The sequence below is a fragment of the Mauremys reevesii genome, linkage group 3, assembly GCF_016161935.1.
Source record: "Mauremys reevesii isolate NIE-2019 linkage group 3, ASM1616193v1, whole genome shotgun sequence".
Taxonomy (NCBI): Eukaryota; Metazoa; Chordata; order Testudines; family Geoemydidae; genus Mauremys; species Mauremys reevesii.
The window spans coordinates 48,610,894-48,626,180 of record NC_052625.1 but is presented as its reverse complement, the minus strand read 5'-3'; the positions used below and the strand labels follow the sequence as shown (position 1 = coordinate 48,626,180).

General features: G+C 40.8%; 1 protein-coding gene and 1 long non-coding RNA gene across 11 annotated transcripts in view; both read right to left on the bottom strand.

The window, feature by feature from the left end:
- Positions 1-15,287, bottom strand: part of ESRRG (estrogen related receptor gamma) — a 473,961-nt gene that overhangs the window by 222,291 nt on the left and 236,383 nt on the right. The window contains exon 1 of one of the 10 annotated variants that reach the window (XM_039530380.1): positions 13,572-13,586. The exons of the other annotated variants lie outside the window; for them this stretch is intronic. The gene's annotated coding sequence lies outside the window, so the exon portion shown is untranslated. Of the gene's footprint in view, positions 1-13,571; positions 13,587-15,287 lie in introns of those variants that run through there. 10 annotated transcript variants of the gene reach the window in all.
- On the bottom strand, positions 8,207-13,629 carry LOC120400978. Its single transcript, XR_005596208.1, has 2 exons — positions 13,501-13,629; positions 8,207-8,311 (listed from the first exon to the last, which is right to left on the bottom strand). It is a non-coding gene; the product is annotated as an uncharacterized LOC120400978 (long non-coding RNA).

Below are 15,287 nucleotides of genomic sequence, written 5' to 3'. Positions count from 1 at the left end.
CAATCTCTTGTGGGCTTCTCTCAGTTTATCGCAAATGAACAATCATGTTGGAAGGGGCTCCGTCTGTTTAATGTCATTAGTGATTGTTTCATAAAACAAACAGCTGCTCCACCATTCTGCCGCAGTTAATCTTAAATCTAAACGTGGCGGCACTCCGGGAGAGTCTCAAACATGGTTTGTTCTAACCAAGGCAGGTCTCTTAATCTATTGCAAGTCAAGGCGCTTATCTCTCTGCTCAGCTCAGAGCAATGATTTCTTTGTCCAAATACTAAACCAAACCCAGTTAATATTGTGCTTCTGGCCTTTTCCTGAAGATTTTTTTTTTCAAATCATGGCCCAAAGCCTAAGGCATATTTATTTATTGCTGGTGCTAGTTTATGAATATTTTTCAATGCTAGCAAAGTCAAACTATTACAGGTTAGTGCACAATGGACTTGTTCAGGCAGGTGAACTACACTACAGTAACTTCCAAGCCTCAAAGACTTACCAGCTTATTATGCTGGAAAATCATTCACTCTAGAATGAGCCCACATAAAGGGAACCTCTATAATAATCCAGCCCGTGCTAGCCAAGGACCTGATCCATCTAGGGGATGAACACCCTCAACTTCTAGCAGCTTCACTGGGAGCAGAGGGTGCTCTGCACCTCTTAGGAGCAAACCCTAAGGCAGCAGTTATTGAAGAAAATGGTAGGGTACATGTACACAGCGGCTGTGAGGTATAATTCTGAGCTCTAGTAGACATACATATGCTAGATCCTCTCAAGGTCATGCCTAAAAATAGCAGTGTTGCAGCTCAGGCTAACCAAGCAAGGGGGGTTGCCCATGTCACCGTGGCCACACTGCTGTTTTTACCACGCTAGCTCAAACAGAGTGAATGTTTATGTCTATGTGAGCTGGGAATTACAATTATGGAGACATAGCCTATGTATGAATTCATAGCAATTTCCCAAGCCTCCTCATCAAATTTTCCTTCTTTACAAAAATATGAACAAAGATACATGACATACTGCGTTTGACACACCCTTAGATGGTGCAGACTTTAGGCTGCCAGCACGCACAGAACATCTTGAGCAGAACAACTACTGCGCTTTAGAAATATATTTGTGAATGTAAAAGAATTATACAGAACATTTGTTTTAGCTCTATTCTGACTTTTGAAATATCTGCCTGAGTTGATACACCTTGCTGAAGTCTAGAACAGATGACCAATTCGTAAAAATTGGAACAAATGCACAGCTGTGGTCTTGCCATTTCAAAAGGAAAAAAAAATTTCTTTTGAAGCAAGTGTAATCCAGACATGTGGGTCTGAGAGATGGACACCTCTCTGATGGCCTGTGCTAGTGAAAGAATGGTTTCCTGCTGTAGGGAAGCTAAAGCAGTTTGATGGCCTTGATGCTACCAATGCATTGTCCTCTTGGTCCTGAGGAGGAAAACCCTTGAAGATGGACGGACACTGAGCTTTCACTCACTGAGGGGGGAAAAAAAGTCAATTAGGATTAGCCTTCACCTCTTTGAAAATTCTTAGAGGCAAATAAAAGCAGCAGCAAACTGGGAATGGTGGGCTGTATATACTGGGAGCACTTTGCAATATGCCGTGATGATACTTATGCTTATATAGTATATGCATAAACCTCCCCCCCTCTCCCCGCAGTTAAACTGAACAAGCAGGGCTATAGACATATGTCAATGTGTAGAACGGATGCAGCAATTTTTTTTCTGGTAGCAATAAAAAACAAAAGAAAAAAATTCTATACATGAGCACTAGCTCCTTTGCAGTTCATCCCTGAGCTCTTGTATCAAAGTCCCTCGATAAACAAAAGAGCAATTGTCTTTTCTTCTCTTTCTTTTTTGGTACAGAAAAAGAGGAGGGGGAAAATCAATTCAACTCAGGTTTTTCCACATCTTCATATCACTTCCCATCTCAACTGGATGGAGTTGAATTTCAATTAACTGGTAGGAATCCAAGTAAAGCCCGGCTGCCGTGTGCTCCTCCCGGTCATGCCCCATAATTGTAGAGGGACCTGCATTTTTCAGCCAATGACATGGCTTACAAAAATAGATACACTGAGTTATTTGATAAAGGAACCAAAGCGTGTCACTCCTGTTCGAGTGCCAAACAACATGAGAGCGAGTGAGATTGTGTTCAGATCCAAAACCTGCCAGGCTGATTTCACATAGAATGTTCTTGTACATGGAGGTTGCTTTTTTTCCACCACAAGCCAGCCAACATGGTTTAGAATAGCTCATCTTAAAAGGGAGGTATCTGCCATGTTTCCAATCCCCCTTCAACCGCCCAAGAAATCTCTACTAATCCAATGGACAGCAGAAGTTGCTTCCCTGGCTATTTATCTCCTAACCCCCCTTTTTTTATAGATTTTAAATACTGGCAGGTATTCCCCTTACTCTATTTTGAGGCCATCTTGAGCTCCGTATTAACCTCTTCATGTGCACCACTGAGGATCAATTATCAAAGTATCAGTAAATGGAAAACACTGTTAAATACAGACTCCATGCACCAGAATTTTATGTGGCAAAGATGTTCCTAACCTGGTTAAGTTACAAATTTTTTCTAGATTTCTCTAGCTCACAGCTCCCCCTGGCTCCCCGCCCCACTTTTCTTAAAGAACAGCAATTCATTTAAGAAAGGGCATTTTTATCAAGGGGGTGATTTTTTGAATGGATTTTCTGAGCTGCTACTTGAATATCTATTGAACTATGGCTTAAACTATACAGAGTATAGTTATAGTATGGCTTAAACTATACAGAGTAAACTGAATGTTTGTACTTTTGGGTGGCACTATTTATGGTCAGTATCAACTATCAATATTGATTCTTGTCACTTTTTTTAAAAAAAATATTTTCTTTCCCTAGATTTATTTTCTGAAGTGCTTATCAAAGATACTCAAATATGTAGTCATACAAACACAAAATATTAGATGCTCTACAACATTTAATATTTCCTGATAATGAGGGATACAATACTAATTACAAGCCATATTTTTACAACTCGATATGAGATTGCATACAGGGGTATATGTATACTCCTATAAATGTGTGTGTATAGTAGTAGTAGTAGTAGTATTGTCTATTTATACTGCTACAGGTGTGCACAGTACTTCTGCAGGTAACTAAAAATACAGGCCACTGTTCTGAGGAGATTCTTCTAATACACAGCTATGGTTATTTAATCTTGTATGCATTTTAAGAGAGAGATTGTTTCCATGTTTCTACCTCAATTTTGAAAGGGCCCTAGACTAGATAAAAATATGTGGAAAGACACCTCAACAATAAAGTGCCATTCTTTTCACTAGGGATGGATCATCCAGTTCTAACAGCATCCATCTGGCAAGAAGAGATATGACCTTCATCTCCATACCTAACTCAGACCTTGCTTAGACTCAAATGGGGAAATTGATCCTTCCCCTTCAACATGCTAACTGGACAGATTGCCCTCCCCACACCAGCCCCTTCTGGTGGTTCACCTTCTCCAACTGCTATTTACCTGTGAAATCATGGCCTCCACTGAAGTCAATGGCAAAATTCCCATTGACTCCAGCGAGGCCAGGATTTCATCCTATATCTCTCCCTCCAATATGAAAACAAACAAACAAACAAAAAATCTATGGTGATGGCCTTGTTCAGACAGGTGAAAGAGAAGGATGACACTGAGGGTTTTGCCTGTGTCTAAAAGACCAGGGGCTTCAGTTTTACATTTACTTTAGTAACAAAACAAACTCATTTAGAAGATGCTGAAAACACAAAGCAGTAATTTATGCCATGCTTTTTCTTAGTCTTCACAGAGGCCACTGTGCCCTCAAACAACTGGCTTACGAGGGCCCAGGAATTGGCAGTTGTACAAAAAGGCCCACCTTTCCATTTTCATTTGATGGCTCCTTTCTCTTTGCTGCTCCTCCTCCCTTTCCTATATGCCTGCATAACCATGTGCCATCTGTCTCCTTTCTTGATGAGTCTCTCTCTCACTATCTGTGTTTATACCCCTCTTCCCATACCACCCTCTTTTCCTTCCTAATAGCTCCCATTATTCCTGTGTGGCCTCCCTATCTCCTCACCCTTTCCCTCCTTCGTAGCTCCCCCCGTTTCTCCCTGTTCTTATGTGGCTTCCCCTCTTGTCCTCCTCTTCTCATGTGGCTGGCTCCCCTTTGCTCCCTAATGCTTCCTTGCACCCCTCTTTTTTCTATCTGGTTCCTCCTTTCCTTATTCTTCTCCCTTCCGGTGAATCCCTTCTCTCTTGCTTCATATCTACGTTGTTCCACCACTGCCTACCTGGTAACTTCCATTAACTCTGAACCAGGGATAGCCTAATTCACAACCTGCACTGACTCAACCAACTAGCCTGAACCTCAGCATATATATAATTAAAAAAAAAAAACAACAAAGGCACAGGAGCTGGCTAGAATTTCAAAGACATCAATGATTTGTTTATTAAAATAAGGGTATCAAGCAGGCAAAGAAAGACCTGAGACCGCTGCCTAAAGTGCCACCCTGATATGCTAATCTTAATGTAATCACCAACGCTGTTCTATCAACTCTTATGAAAAGGCCTGTTTAAACAACGAGATACAAGTCGTTTAAATAACGTAGACGCTGGGACTATGTAACAAAGGTGGCCATACAGATCAGCCGCTGGCTTTGATTTCTGAAATACTGTAAACATGGAAAATAGAACCCTTTTGATTAACACCAGGTCAGTTTACTTAATCAGATGCGTAATTTACACGGAGGAATGGAATACCCACAGGAAAACAGCTTGTTCACTATGCATCTAGGAAGGGAAGCGTGCTCTGAAATGTCCCTTCTCTATGACTTTCCTGCCATTGGCCAAACAGCCTCTTTACTGCAGTTTTTTCTCAGAAGTAGCTCCCTCTGGTCTGCACAATTAGTCGAAACCTTCAGTCTTTCATGCAGTGAATGCCAACTGCAGTTTTGTCTCAGTGAAGACTGGAGGTGGGCCCGATAAACCACAATACAGTCTATTTTAAAATACACAGGCTGAGGCCTTGTCTGCATGAATGAGGTAAGACAATGTAAGTTACACTAGTTACATAACTTACATCGACTTACAGCAGTGTCTAGACTGCTCTCCTGTCGATATAGCTTCTGCCTCTCATTAAAGTGGAGTACTGAAGTCGACAGGAGAGCGCTCTCCCATCAACTTAGTGAGTCCCCACCAGACCCCCTAAACTGATGCTGCCACATTGATGGCAGTGGCGCCGATTTAGCAGCAGTAGTGAAGACAAGCATTATGTGTCAGACTGATGTCGTCTGCATAGATAAAATGCTTGATAATGGTGTTGGGAAGGTCATTTATAAAAAGAGGTTGAAAAGTGTTGGTACCAGATCTGTGCTTTGAGATAGAACATTGTTTTGGCACCTCCAGGAGCTTTTTTCCCAGTGAAACATGGAACTGGTAGCCTACCAGCAACAGTTTCACAACCATGACAACCCAGTTCAGTAAGACCAATGACAGCTTGTCCAGTAGACCTATATACCGGATTGTGTTATATGCATCAGTAAGATCTACTGCGCCTGTGTTTTGCCTCGTCTGGAAGCCATTCTTGACCTAGGAGGTCAGAGCCAGCACTTAATCACAGGTGCTGCAGTTTGGTCTGAACCTGGCTTGATCTACACTCAAGATATTATCAATGGTAGAGGCAATTCTTTGTAGGATAAGCCTTTCAAGTAATTTATACATGCAGCTTAGCAAAGATACGGGGTGGTAACTTGTTACAAGTTGGGGGTTTCTCTCAGATTTTGGCAAAACTATTACTTTTCTTCTGCACTAAATGTTAGGTATTTTATTCTCCTCGATGACTCTAGATAGAAAGATGGCTAGCCAGTGTTTGCTAGTGTTTCCCAAGTTCTTCAAGACTTTGGGGGGGAGATGTTATCAAGCCCATAGGTTTATCTATTTTCAGTATTTTGATCAACCTTTCCATTTCATCTGCAGTGAAAGGCTGGAAGTATTTGAGTTTGAGTTTGTATTGTCACCATTTCTTTTCCATCTCTCCTTCAATTTTTTTGCCCTTATCTGACTTTGCACCATTTATCAAGTGGATAACAATGATGTTTGGAGAGTCTGGGTAATGGTGCTGTGCTGGAGGCTTCTGAACGGCACCAAGTGTTCTGATTACTGTCTAGGCTTTGCAGCTGTATCTTGAGATGTTTAGTTCCACTGTAGCCTGCTTCCATCTTGCTCTTCTAGAATTGTTCAAGCTGTCTAAATGATATGTAGCAATGCCTGGGTCAGCACTTTCGTCACATTGCTTGATAAGTTCTCCACATTACTCAACTATGTAGGGAATGTAGATCTCATAACCCCCTCTTGGAATTGACTTGATGGAAGCATTGTAATTAGCTTTTGTGAATCGCATTATGCTTCTTCAGTAGAGATGCTGCATGGGATACAGGTGATAGAGTGATTGGTGAATTGTGCATAGCTGGGCCAGTTTGCTTTCTGATAATTCCAGAGAGGGGTTTTCTTGACGCTCACAATAAATATGGTTACATCAACTTTGGTAAGGATCAGACAATGTTGACAACATGGCACGTTTTTCAATAGCTCCTTATTGTACACCTTGTAAGCACCCTGCTTTGGCAAGAGAAACCAAAGCTGCAACTAGCAGGCCAAATCGTTCAGCTCTTTGGTAGCATGGACTCTCAGGGTATGTCTACTCTGCAATACAATACCTGCAGCTGGCCCACGCTAGTGGACTCTGGCTTGCAAGGCTCAGGCTGCAGAGCTAGGTAAGTGTCTGGACTCGGGCTGGAGCCCAGCCTCTGGGACCCTCCCACTCACAGGATCCCAGAGTCTGGTCTCCATCCCGAGCCCCGATGTTCTCACAGCTATTTTATAGCCCCACCGCCCAAGCCCTGCAAGGCAGAGTCAGCTGGCACCAGCCAGCTACAGGTGTTTTACTGCAGTATAAACATACCCTCATGCTTTTGAGATTGGGAGGGGGCAGAATTTGGAAGGGGAAGGGTGTAGCATTTGTGAATCCTGATTCTTGAAAGGGGCAAGGAGAGCTTATAATTCGTTTCTGTTTATTTATAAAATGTATTAATATTTTAGAGTGCAAATATCTAGAACACAAAGGAGAGGGTCAGGTTTTTTGTTTTGTTTTTTAGAAATCTAAATAAATAAGTGAGTGTAGCCTTAAACAGCACCGGTATAATAAACTTCAGAGAAACATATTTAATCATGTAGAATTTCCAGCAGCTCAGGAACAGAAAAGTCCAGGAGGATTAAGTGTCTCCTGCTCATTGTGGGCCCAATGGTGGGCCCATTGCACAGTAGTTGGTACAAAGCCAGAGTTCCAGGCCAGCAGAAGTCTACTGTGGCATACAAGTTAATAGTAATAACTAAAACAAAACAAGAGGTTGAAGTAAGGGGATTTTTCATGATTCTATTCTGTTGCAGTAAGGCAGCTTTCTCAAGGGCACATTTGTTGTCAACTGCTACCACAGCTCCAGATAAGATCATGGTGGAGGTTTTTCAAATGCATAAATATGAATTAAAATAGTCCAAACTTGACTTTTATGTTGATTTTACTTTCATGAGATTTTACTTTCAAACTACGCAGCTGTACAACAGTTTCCCAGAAAGCATGCAGGCAGTGACAGTCCAGTATTTGGCTCTCTGCAATAGTTCCATCACCTATTTTACACTTCAATCCAGTGGCGTGGTGTTTTATATCAGGAATAAATGTGTCAGCATTTGGAAATTGGAGCGTTCTGTTTTTTAAAATAGGTGCCCTCCAGAAAGTTCTGATCCAGAACACCAAAGTTCCAATTAGGGAATGAAAAAATGCTCAGAAAAATGTAAAAAGGTGTGTTAGTATTGTTATCACACTTCCTCTATACTTTTAAATTCTAAATCTGAACAAGAGATGCACAGTAGTTACATACTTTCCCCCGTACCTTATTTCAGAACCACACACAGATTTTTCTAACCAAGTTTATTTAACTGCATACAATTGCCTACTGCAATACAGCCAGCCTTTCAGAGCTCCAAAACTAAACCCTTGTGCCATAAAAAGGGACTGCTGTAGGAAAACATGGGACTAAATTCTACAGTGCTTAAATCAAGCAAAACTCTCACAGGTGCTAAGATACTACAATGATAAGGAGCTAAGATTGATGTTAATGAGTTTTGACTGACGGAGGAGTATGGAATCAGTCCCATAGTTAATATTTGAGGCAAGCTTTAATTAGATACATTAAGGAGGAACAGGCCTTTAGTCATGTTATGCATCCATTTCCAGAATGCAGTTACCACTCTGACACAGTATCCTGTAAAAATAAGAAAAGTCCATATTTACTTCAGATGCGTTAGTCCCAGTGACCCATAGAAGAACATTGTATTTTTCCCCATATTTTAAGTCTACGAAATACTGCAAACTTGCCATCATCAGGGAGAACTTGGGAGTTATGAGAATCAGGGTGGGGCTTGCTGGTTAAACTCTGGAGCTACTTGAAGGAAATGTAGTTAATTTGCTGTAGCAATAATAATGGAAAATAAAGAAACTAGGACATTATCCCTGATCTCTTTTTTATTTTTATTATTTTTTTTTTAGAAGCCGTAAAGGGCAGGATGAGTAAGTGGCAACAGGAAATAAATAATAGCAACATACGTAACAATAAATAGAAATAGTAATTCCTTGCATTTATAGAGCACTTTTCATCTGAGGAGCTCAAGGCACCAAAGCAATAGAAAAGTCAGCAATAGACCTAATGCCTTTTGCATCCCAAATGTACTCCTGAACCTGGCTAGCTTGCTCTTTAGTTTTAAACGCTAATTTAATTTCCACTAGAGATGCAGTGAATTACACTGATCTAATTTAAGCATCAGTGAACTTTATTAACCTCCTAGGATTGCCTAGATTTACAGCGCCTTATTTTGGGACTGTTCGCCGGCACTCTGAGTCCCCTTGAAGAATTTTCAACAGCAGGGGGTGGTCACCTCCTTTAGAGAATTTTCAGATCTGATATATATAGAGAGAAAATGATAATTATTTATAGGCTACAGGCAGTTCTGTAGTGCTGCTGCAGAGGCTAAAGGAAGCAGTGAGTGGGAAAAACAACACAGGGACAAATATTGTGAGGGGTATATTCTCCTCTCTATGATGCACGCTCACATTAGTGTTATTAAGAGTTACACATGCATCAAAGGGTGAGTATAACACTGACAGTCTCCAGAGGCAGTTCAATTTCCAGACCTAGATCTCTCCTGAGTAGAAACGGTAAATTGGGCCACAATATGCCTGTGATGGGGGGTCCCGTCCATTGGGAATTAGGCTAAAATGACAAATATTTTATTTAGGCCCTCAAGGTGGACTTGAACTCTGGATCCCAGAGGTGAAATGTTTTATTCAGTATTCTTTTCTCTCCTTTCACAAACTGTTTCCAGTATAGAGAGAGGGAGAAGTGTGACAACTGTGGGTAATAAAAAATTCACACTTAACACAACCTACTATTGACATTTCACTTTGCTGGTTTCATAATTTTCCAAGGTTTTATGTTTACATTACTGTTATTTAATATGTGTATTGCAGTAGCATGTAGGAGCCCTAGTCATGGGCCAGGACCCCACTGTGCTAGGCACTGTACGAACACACAACAAAGAGAAGGACCCTGCCCCAAAGACCTTATACAACGTAACATCAATGTGAGCCCCTGCTGGACATCAATAGCAACTGAAGTCTCAATATTAGTCAACCAGCAGGCATATAGGAATGGCCAGACTGAATCAGACCCTTGTTCTACTTGTTCAGTATCCCATCTCTGAGTGTGACCAGAATCAGTTTCCCCCACAGGAAGGTGCAAGAAACCTTGCAGTGTGCAGCAATAGGATAATCTGCCCCCTAGGAAAGTGTCCTCCTAATAATTAGCATGAAGTTTGTATCCCTTTAACTACTCTGGATAGTCTCATCCATATAGCTTCCCAGTCCCTATTTTGAATCTTGCTAAGTTCTTGGCCTTCACTGCCTAGTTATGCATCATGTAAAAAAGCATTTCCTTCCACTTTTACATTTGCCACATTTCACTAAATTTCCCCGTGTTCTTGTATCATGATATGGAGAGCAAAGAAGTTCCCATATTACTTTCTAACATCCATTATTTAGTATATTCTTATCATGTCCCCTTTTAGTCATCTCCTCACTAAGGTAAGCAATCCTATTATTTTCGGTTTCTCTGTATATGCAGGCTTTTCCATACCCCTCGTCATACTTTTGCCAATCTCTGAACCCTTTGTAAATCTGTAATATCTTTCTTGAGATGGTGTGACCAGTACTGATGAGGCTGTAGCACTGATTTACATAATAGCATTATAACATTTTCCATATTATTCTTCATCCCATGCCTTATGTATCCTTAAATTTCAGTTGCTTTTCTAACTGCAGCTCTACACTGAACGGAGGTCTTCATTGAGCTGTCAATAGTGATGGCTGGTCCCTTTCCTGAGTTGATGCAGTTAATTTAGAGTCCAATCAGGCAGATGAACAGTGCAATTTTTTCCTTCCAATGTGCATTACTTTGCATTTATCAACAATGAATTTCATCTGTCATAGTGTTGCCATTTACCTAGCTTAGATAAGTCTCTCTAAAACTCCTCGCAGTCTTCTTGAGACTCGACTACCCTAATAGTGTGTCATCTGCTAATTTTCTCATCTCACTGCTCACCCTCTTTTATAGATATGTTAAATACAATACACAGGTACCAGCTTCCTTCCACTGCCAACATGCCCCCATCCTAGCCTGTAGGTCTCATCATCTGAGGTGAGAAGGCAGTCTAATGTTCGTGACCTTATAGTCCTTGGCCTCTCTTCTGAGACTGCCACAAACTGGACCACTTCACACAATCACCCACCTAGACAGCCCTCAGTTGGCAATGATTTTCCCTCCAACCTGTGCTGAATTTCAAATGAAGAGGTGAATGGCTCCACAGGCCACACTGTCTGCTGGAGTAAGAGCATACGCTCACTGAATCAACATGCCAGATTTTTATCTCAATTGGGTGTAAGTCCAGCAGAGTAAATTCAGGACAATGGAATTACACCAGGATTTACACCACTGTAAAAGAGATCAAAATCTGTCCCAATGGAGTTGCACCTGCTTTACCCAGATCTCCCTGCCAAAACCCTGCACCCTCAACTCCCCCGCTAGTTTCATTTTAAGTCAAAAAGCTGCTCCCTGGACTGATACCCCATAGAACTAGAGTAAGCTGTGGGCCATGGTGTAGGATGGATGTAACAGTTGGATCAGTTGGATGTAACAGTTTAAGCTTAGTTGCACCATCACTTTGTGTCACTTACAATTCATCACACTGTTTTACAGAACTAAGTATATGAATTACGAAGCAGTCATCAAATGCTAATAGTCTCTACTGAATATTAGTTACCTTGTATTCCTATTCAACTGGTTTCCTAAGTTTGGGGGAAATGATTTGATTTAAAGATTTCATTTATTTTGACATTTTAAAAATGTTTTTTTTAAACTAGCTGTGCTGCTTTGCACAAATGACTCCCACAAATTATCCTTTTGAAATAGTTTCACTTAATTTAGTAGCAATATCAAAGGCTCTGATAGAAAACGGAACATTTATCCTCTGTAGGACAACTGGTTTCTGTGCACTGCTCTGCCATTCTCTTTACAGCTTGGCCTTTTTCACGAAGGAGCAGCTAACTAGTTTGCCCGAAATAAAAACCAGCCCAGACGTCAGGCAAATCCCTAATGTACTCCCTGACAAGGCCCCTGCAATCTTCATTTTTAAAGTTGCAGGAGCCCAACAGCCTCTCTGTGATTTCCAGGAAAGGCCCCTGGGGGCCACATGAACTTAAAAGCACAAAATACCCTGGTGCCTTTCAGAAAAGAATATGCACATACTCCAGAGCACATGACATTTTGAATATAGAGGTGCGGAGAGAAGCTGCCAAATCTGGTGAGACTTATAACTGTACAAACACAGACAGAGTGGCCAGGTGTTTGGGAGCTCTAGTGAGACAGGGAATTTGAATGACCCTGTTGGGAAAGTGGGTGGTTTTGAGTAAAGTGTCTATTGCAGATACGATGGCGGGAAGGTTGTTGAATAACAAGTTGCAGAGAGGGACAAAAATGTTGGAACCCAGTTAGAGTTTGGTGGGAGGATGACACTGAAGGGAAGGCTGCCTTCTGTTGAAGTTAAGACAAGAGACTGCAGCAAAGCAGGGAATGTAGGAATACTGGGGATATAGCTATTCTCTGGGAGAAAGTGGGAAGCCAGAGCAACTGCAGAGAAGAGGGATAAGGAGCCTCCAAAAGGTTCAGATTAGCATCTGAACTCTTTGGTAGCCTTATTTCAAAAACAAACCTCCAAATCTTTTAAAGAAGTTTATCCAACAACACTTTGCAGACGTATTTATCCTTGCCCTTCCATATCAAAATATGTCACCACTACGACTTGTAGCCTTTCTGCTTCACCTACAGGGCCAAAGCCTGCACTCCTTACTCAAGCAAACTCCCACAGGAGTTTTGTTTGAGTAAGGACTTTAGGACTGGAGCCATGGACTATAACCAGTGGTGTGGCATTTTGTAGTATATTTGCATGAAAGATGCTTTAGGATGTCCAAAAAAATGAAAAGGGAAAGAAACGTGCTGCAGACATATTACAGAATATGAAAGTACTTCAGGCACAGCATCATGTCAAGGGAGCCCTTACAAGTTAGCAGCGTTTTATGTATTAGTCTAACATGCTTTCTTCATAGCATAAGAACATAAGAATGGCCGTACTGGGTCAGACCAAAGGTCCATCCAGCCCAGGATCCTGTCTGCCGACAGTGGCCAATGCCAGGTTCACTCTGTCTGGGGCACCTAATAGATAATGATCAAGTGATCTCTCTCCTGCCTTCCATCTCCACCCTCTGACAAATAGCATCAATTGTTATACTGTGGATCTGAACTAAGTGCTAATTAAGGTCTGTACTGAGGGGTGTGTGTGTGGAGGGAGTCACTTTGCAGGGGGAGCCCCAGGAGCAGTTCTGACTGACTCAGCCCCGCTACTCCTTGCTCCCTTTGGGAAGGCAAGATCCATTAGCCATATAGTCCTAGTGCTGGTACTCTCCAGTAAAGGGCACAGGGAACAGTGCAGGGGTAGTAGGATCTTAATCCCCCTCCCACTTTGTGCAGCGATGTAGGGCTGTTCAGAATCTGTCCCTAACACAACAACAACATGTACATGAATAGCAAAGATCTAAAAAAATTCAATTCACAGTAAAATTCCTCATTGCTCACATTCCAGCCCAGGATGCAGCTAGGCAGTTTTACTTTTCATATAAATACCACAGAGGACTACGGCCCATATAAGGAATTCTAAGCTTAAGAGATGTTATTTGAAAAAACAGCTGTTTTTAAGGGTCTCTGTGTCAAGGTGTTGACAGGCTCAAAACAGAATCAAATCTAAAAATAGTATTAAAACAACAAAACAAAACAATCAAAAAACCAACCCTATGGTCCTGATCCTAGAAATGCCATCAGTCAATCTGAAACAAGGGTAATGACATGGTCCAAATCCCACCTAATCTGTTTCACAGTTTCCGTTCCACATCTTGCAAGTTGACCATACAGGAAAATTTATTCTGAGCACTGTAGTGTCATAACTTTGCCTTGCTACACAGCTTTGCAACACAACAGTATTGCATTGTGACCTCATCACATTACGTCAATGCACCATAACCAACTGACACTATGTCCTCATGTACTTACAAATCTCATTTCATGAAAGGGCAGATGTCACAACAGTTTAATAAGGCACCATGGCAAAGTGTCGGAATTATGTCCTTTTGTCAAGGACAAAAATAAATAGATGGAAGCCTTTTTAATCTACTGAACCACCCATGATAAACTCAGGGTGCTTATTTTGATAATGACTGCAGGGTGTTGCATGCACCTGATTTGGACACAAGTATCCACAGTACCCTGTCTGTTCAATTTGCCTTCTCAGCTCAGCTCCTATACACAACCCAGAAAGCAAAAATTTACCAAAATCCCATTCACAGGAAGGATGAACCAAAAAAACCCTGGCAAGTCAATTTTTAATGCTGCTAGTCTTGGCCCTGGGCCTGTAAGCAAAAGGGGGCCCAAAATACTCCATCTACATCAAGTAAACCTTTTTTTAATACGGCCTTGAAAATTAAAGCCAGTTGTTTCAAGTATTTTTTTTTAAAAGGTGTTGTTTGCCTAGACCTCTGACATTAATATTCATAGTTAAGATTTTAAACTCCTTGATTTATGATGGAAACACTTACAGATCCTTAGCAATAGTGTCAGATCCTTAACTCTAGTGGTGCTAGTAAGCGCAGGTAAATTCCTTTAAAAAAAAAAGAAAAAAAAAAGCGAAGAACATTGCACTTGCTAGAAGATGACTGAGTAACTCATTCACGACTGTGCCACTTATGAGTAATGGCATGATTCCCTCATTCTTTGACTGTTAAGTATTATCTCTCTGTCTCTGTCTTCGCCTGTATATATTAATATATAATCTCCATGTTGGTTATCAAGATGCATGCAAACAGTATCTGGTGTTCTTCAGGAAAGAAAAAACATTTTAAGCAGCTACTGAGATATTAGCTTTGCAGTCAAGGTTCTGATCTGTTCATTTACTGGAATCAATATGCACCATTTCCAAACTACCTTTATTTTACTGTTTGTTTAAAAAAAGTTAATGTATAACTGAAGAATTAGGTCAGTTTCATTAGAACTTCTAATTAAGCAGTTCTCTCTTTAAAAGAACGCTGGCTCTGCTTTTAAGAATATTCCAAGATTGATTTTGTCAATAGAGTTCAGAACAGGGCTAATGATTATCATTAAAGAAAGACCAGAGTGATTTTAGAAACTTATCTTTCTGTATTTTATTCCTTTTATCAAACGGTGGGATCTTGGAAGGAAGTCACTTCAGACAACAATTCAGGTTTAAAAAAAAAAAAGAGTGAAAGGAAATTTTCCATAAGAGGAAAAAAATACTTCAGCTTTTTTTTAAAAAAGCAGTGGGTTGGGAGAGAGGAGGTTGTTCACTTTGGAGGATGATAAAACAAACTCTGAAGATAGTATTAATGTGCTATTCCCTTATGGCAAAGTAATATGAAACGTTAAGAGAAGGAGGCAAAGAAGAACATTAGCATATACACCCTCAAATATTTTCCTTCATAATTCTATTGCTCTGATTACTGCTCTTAGTAGTTCAATCCACATACATTATTAACTGTTCTCGCTAGAGAAATTCTGCCTAAATTCC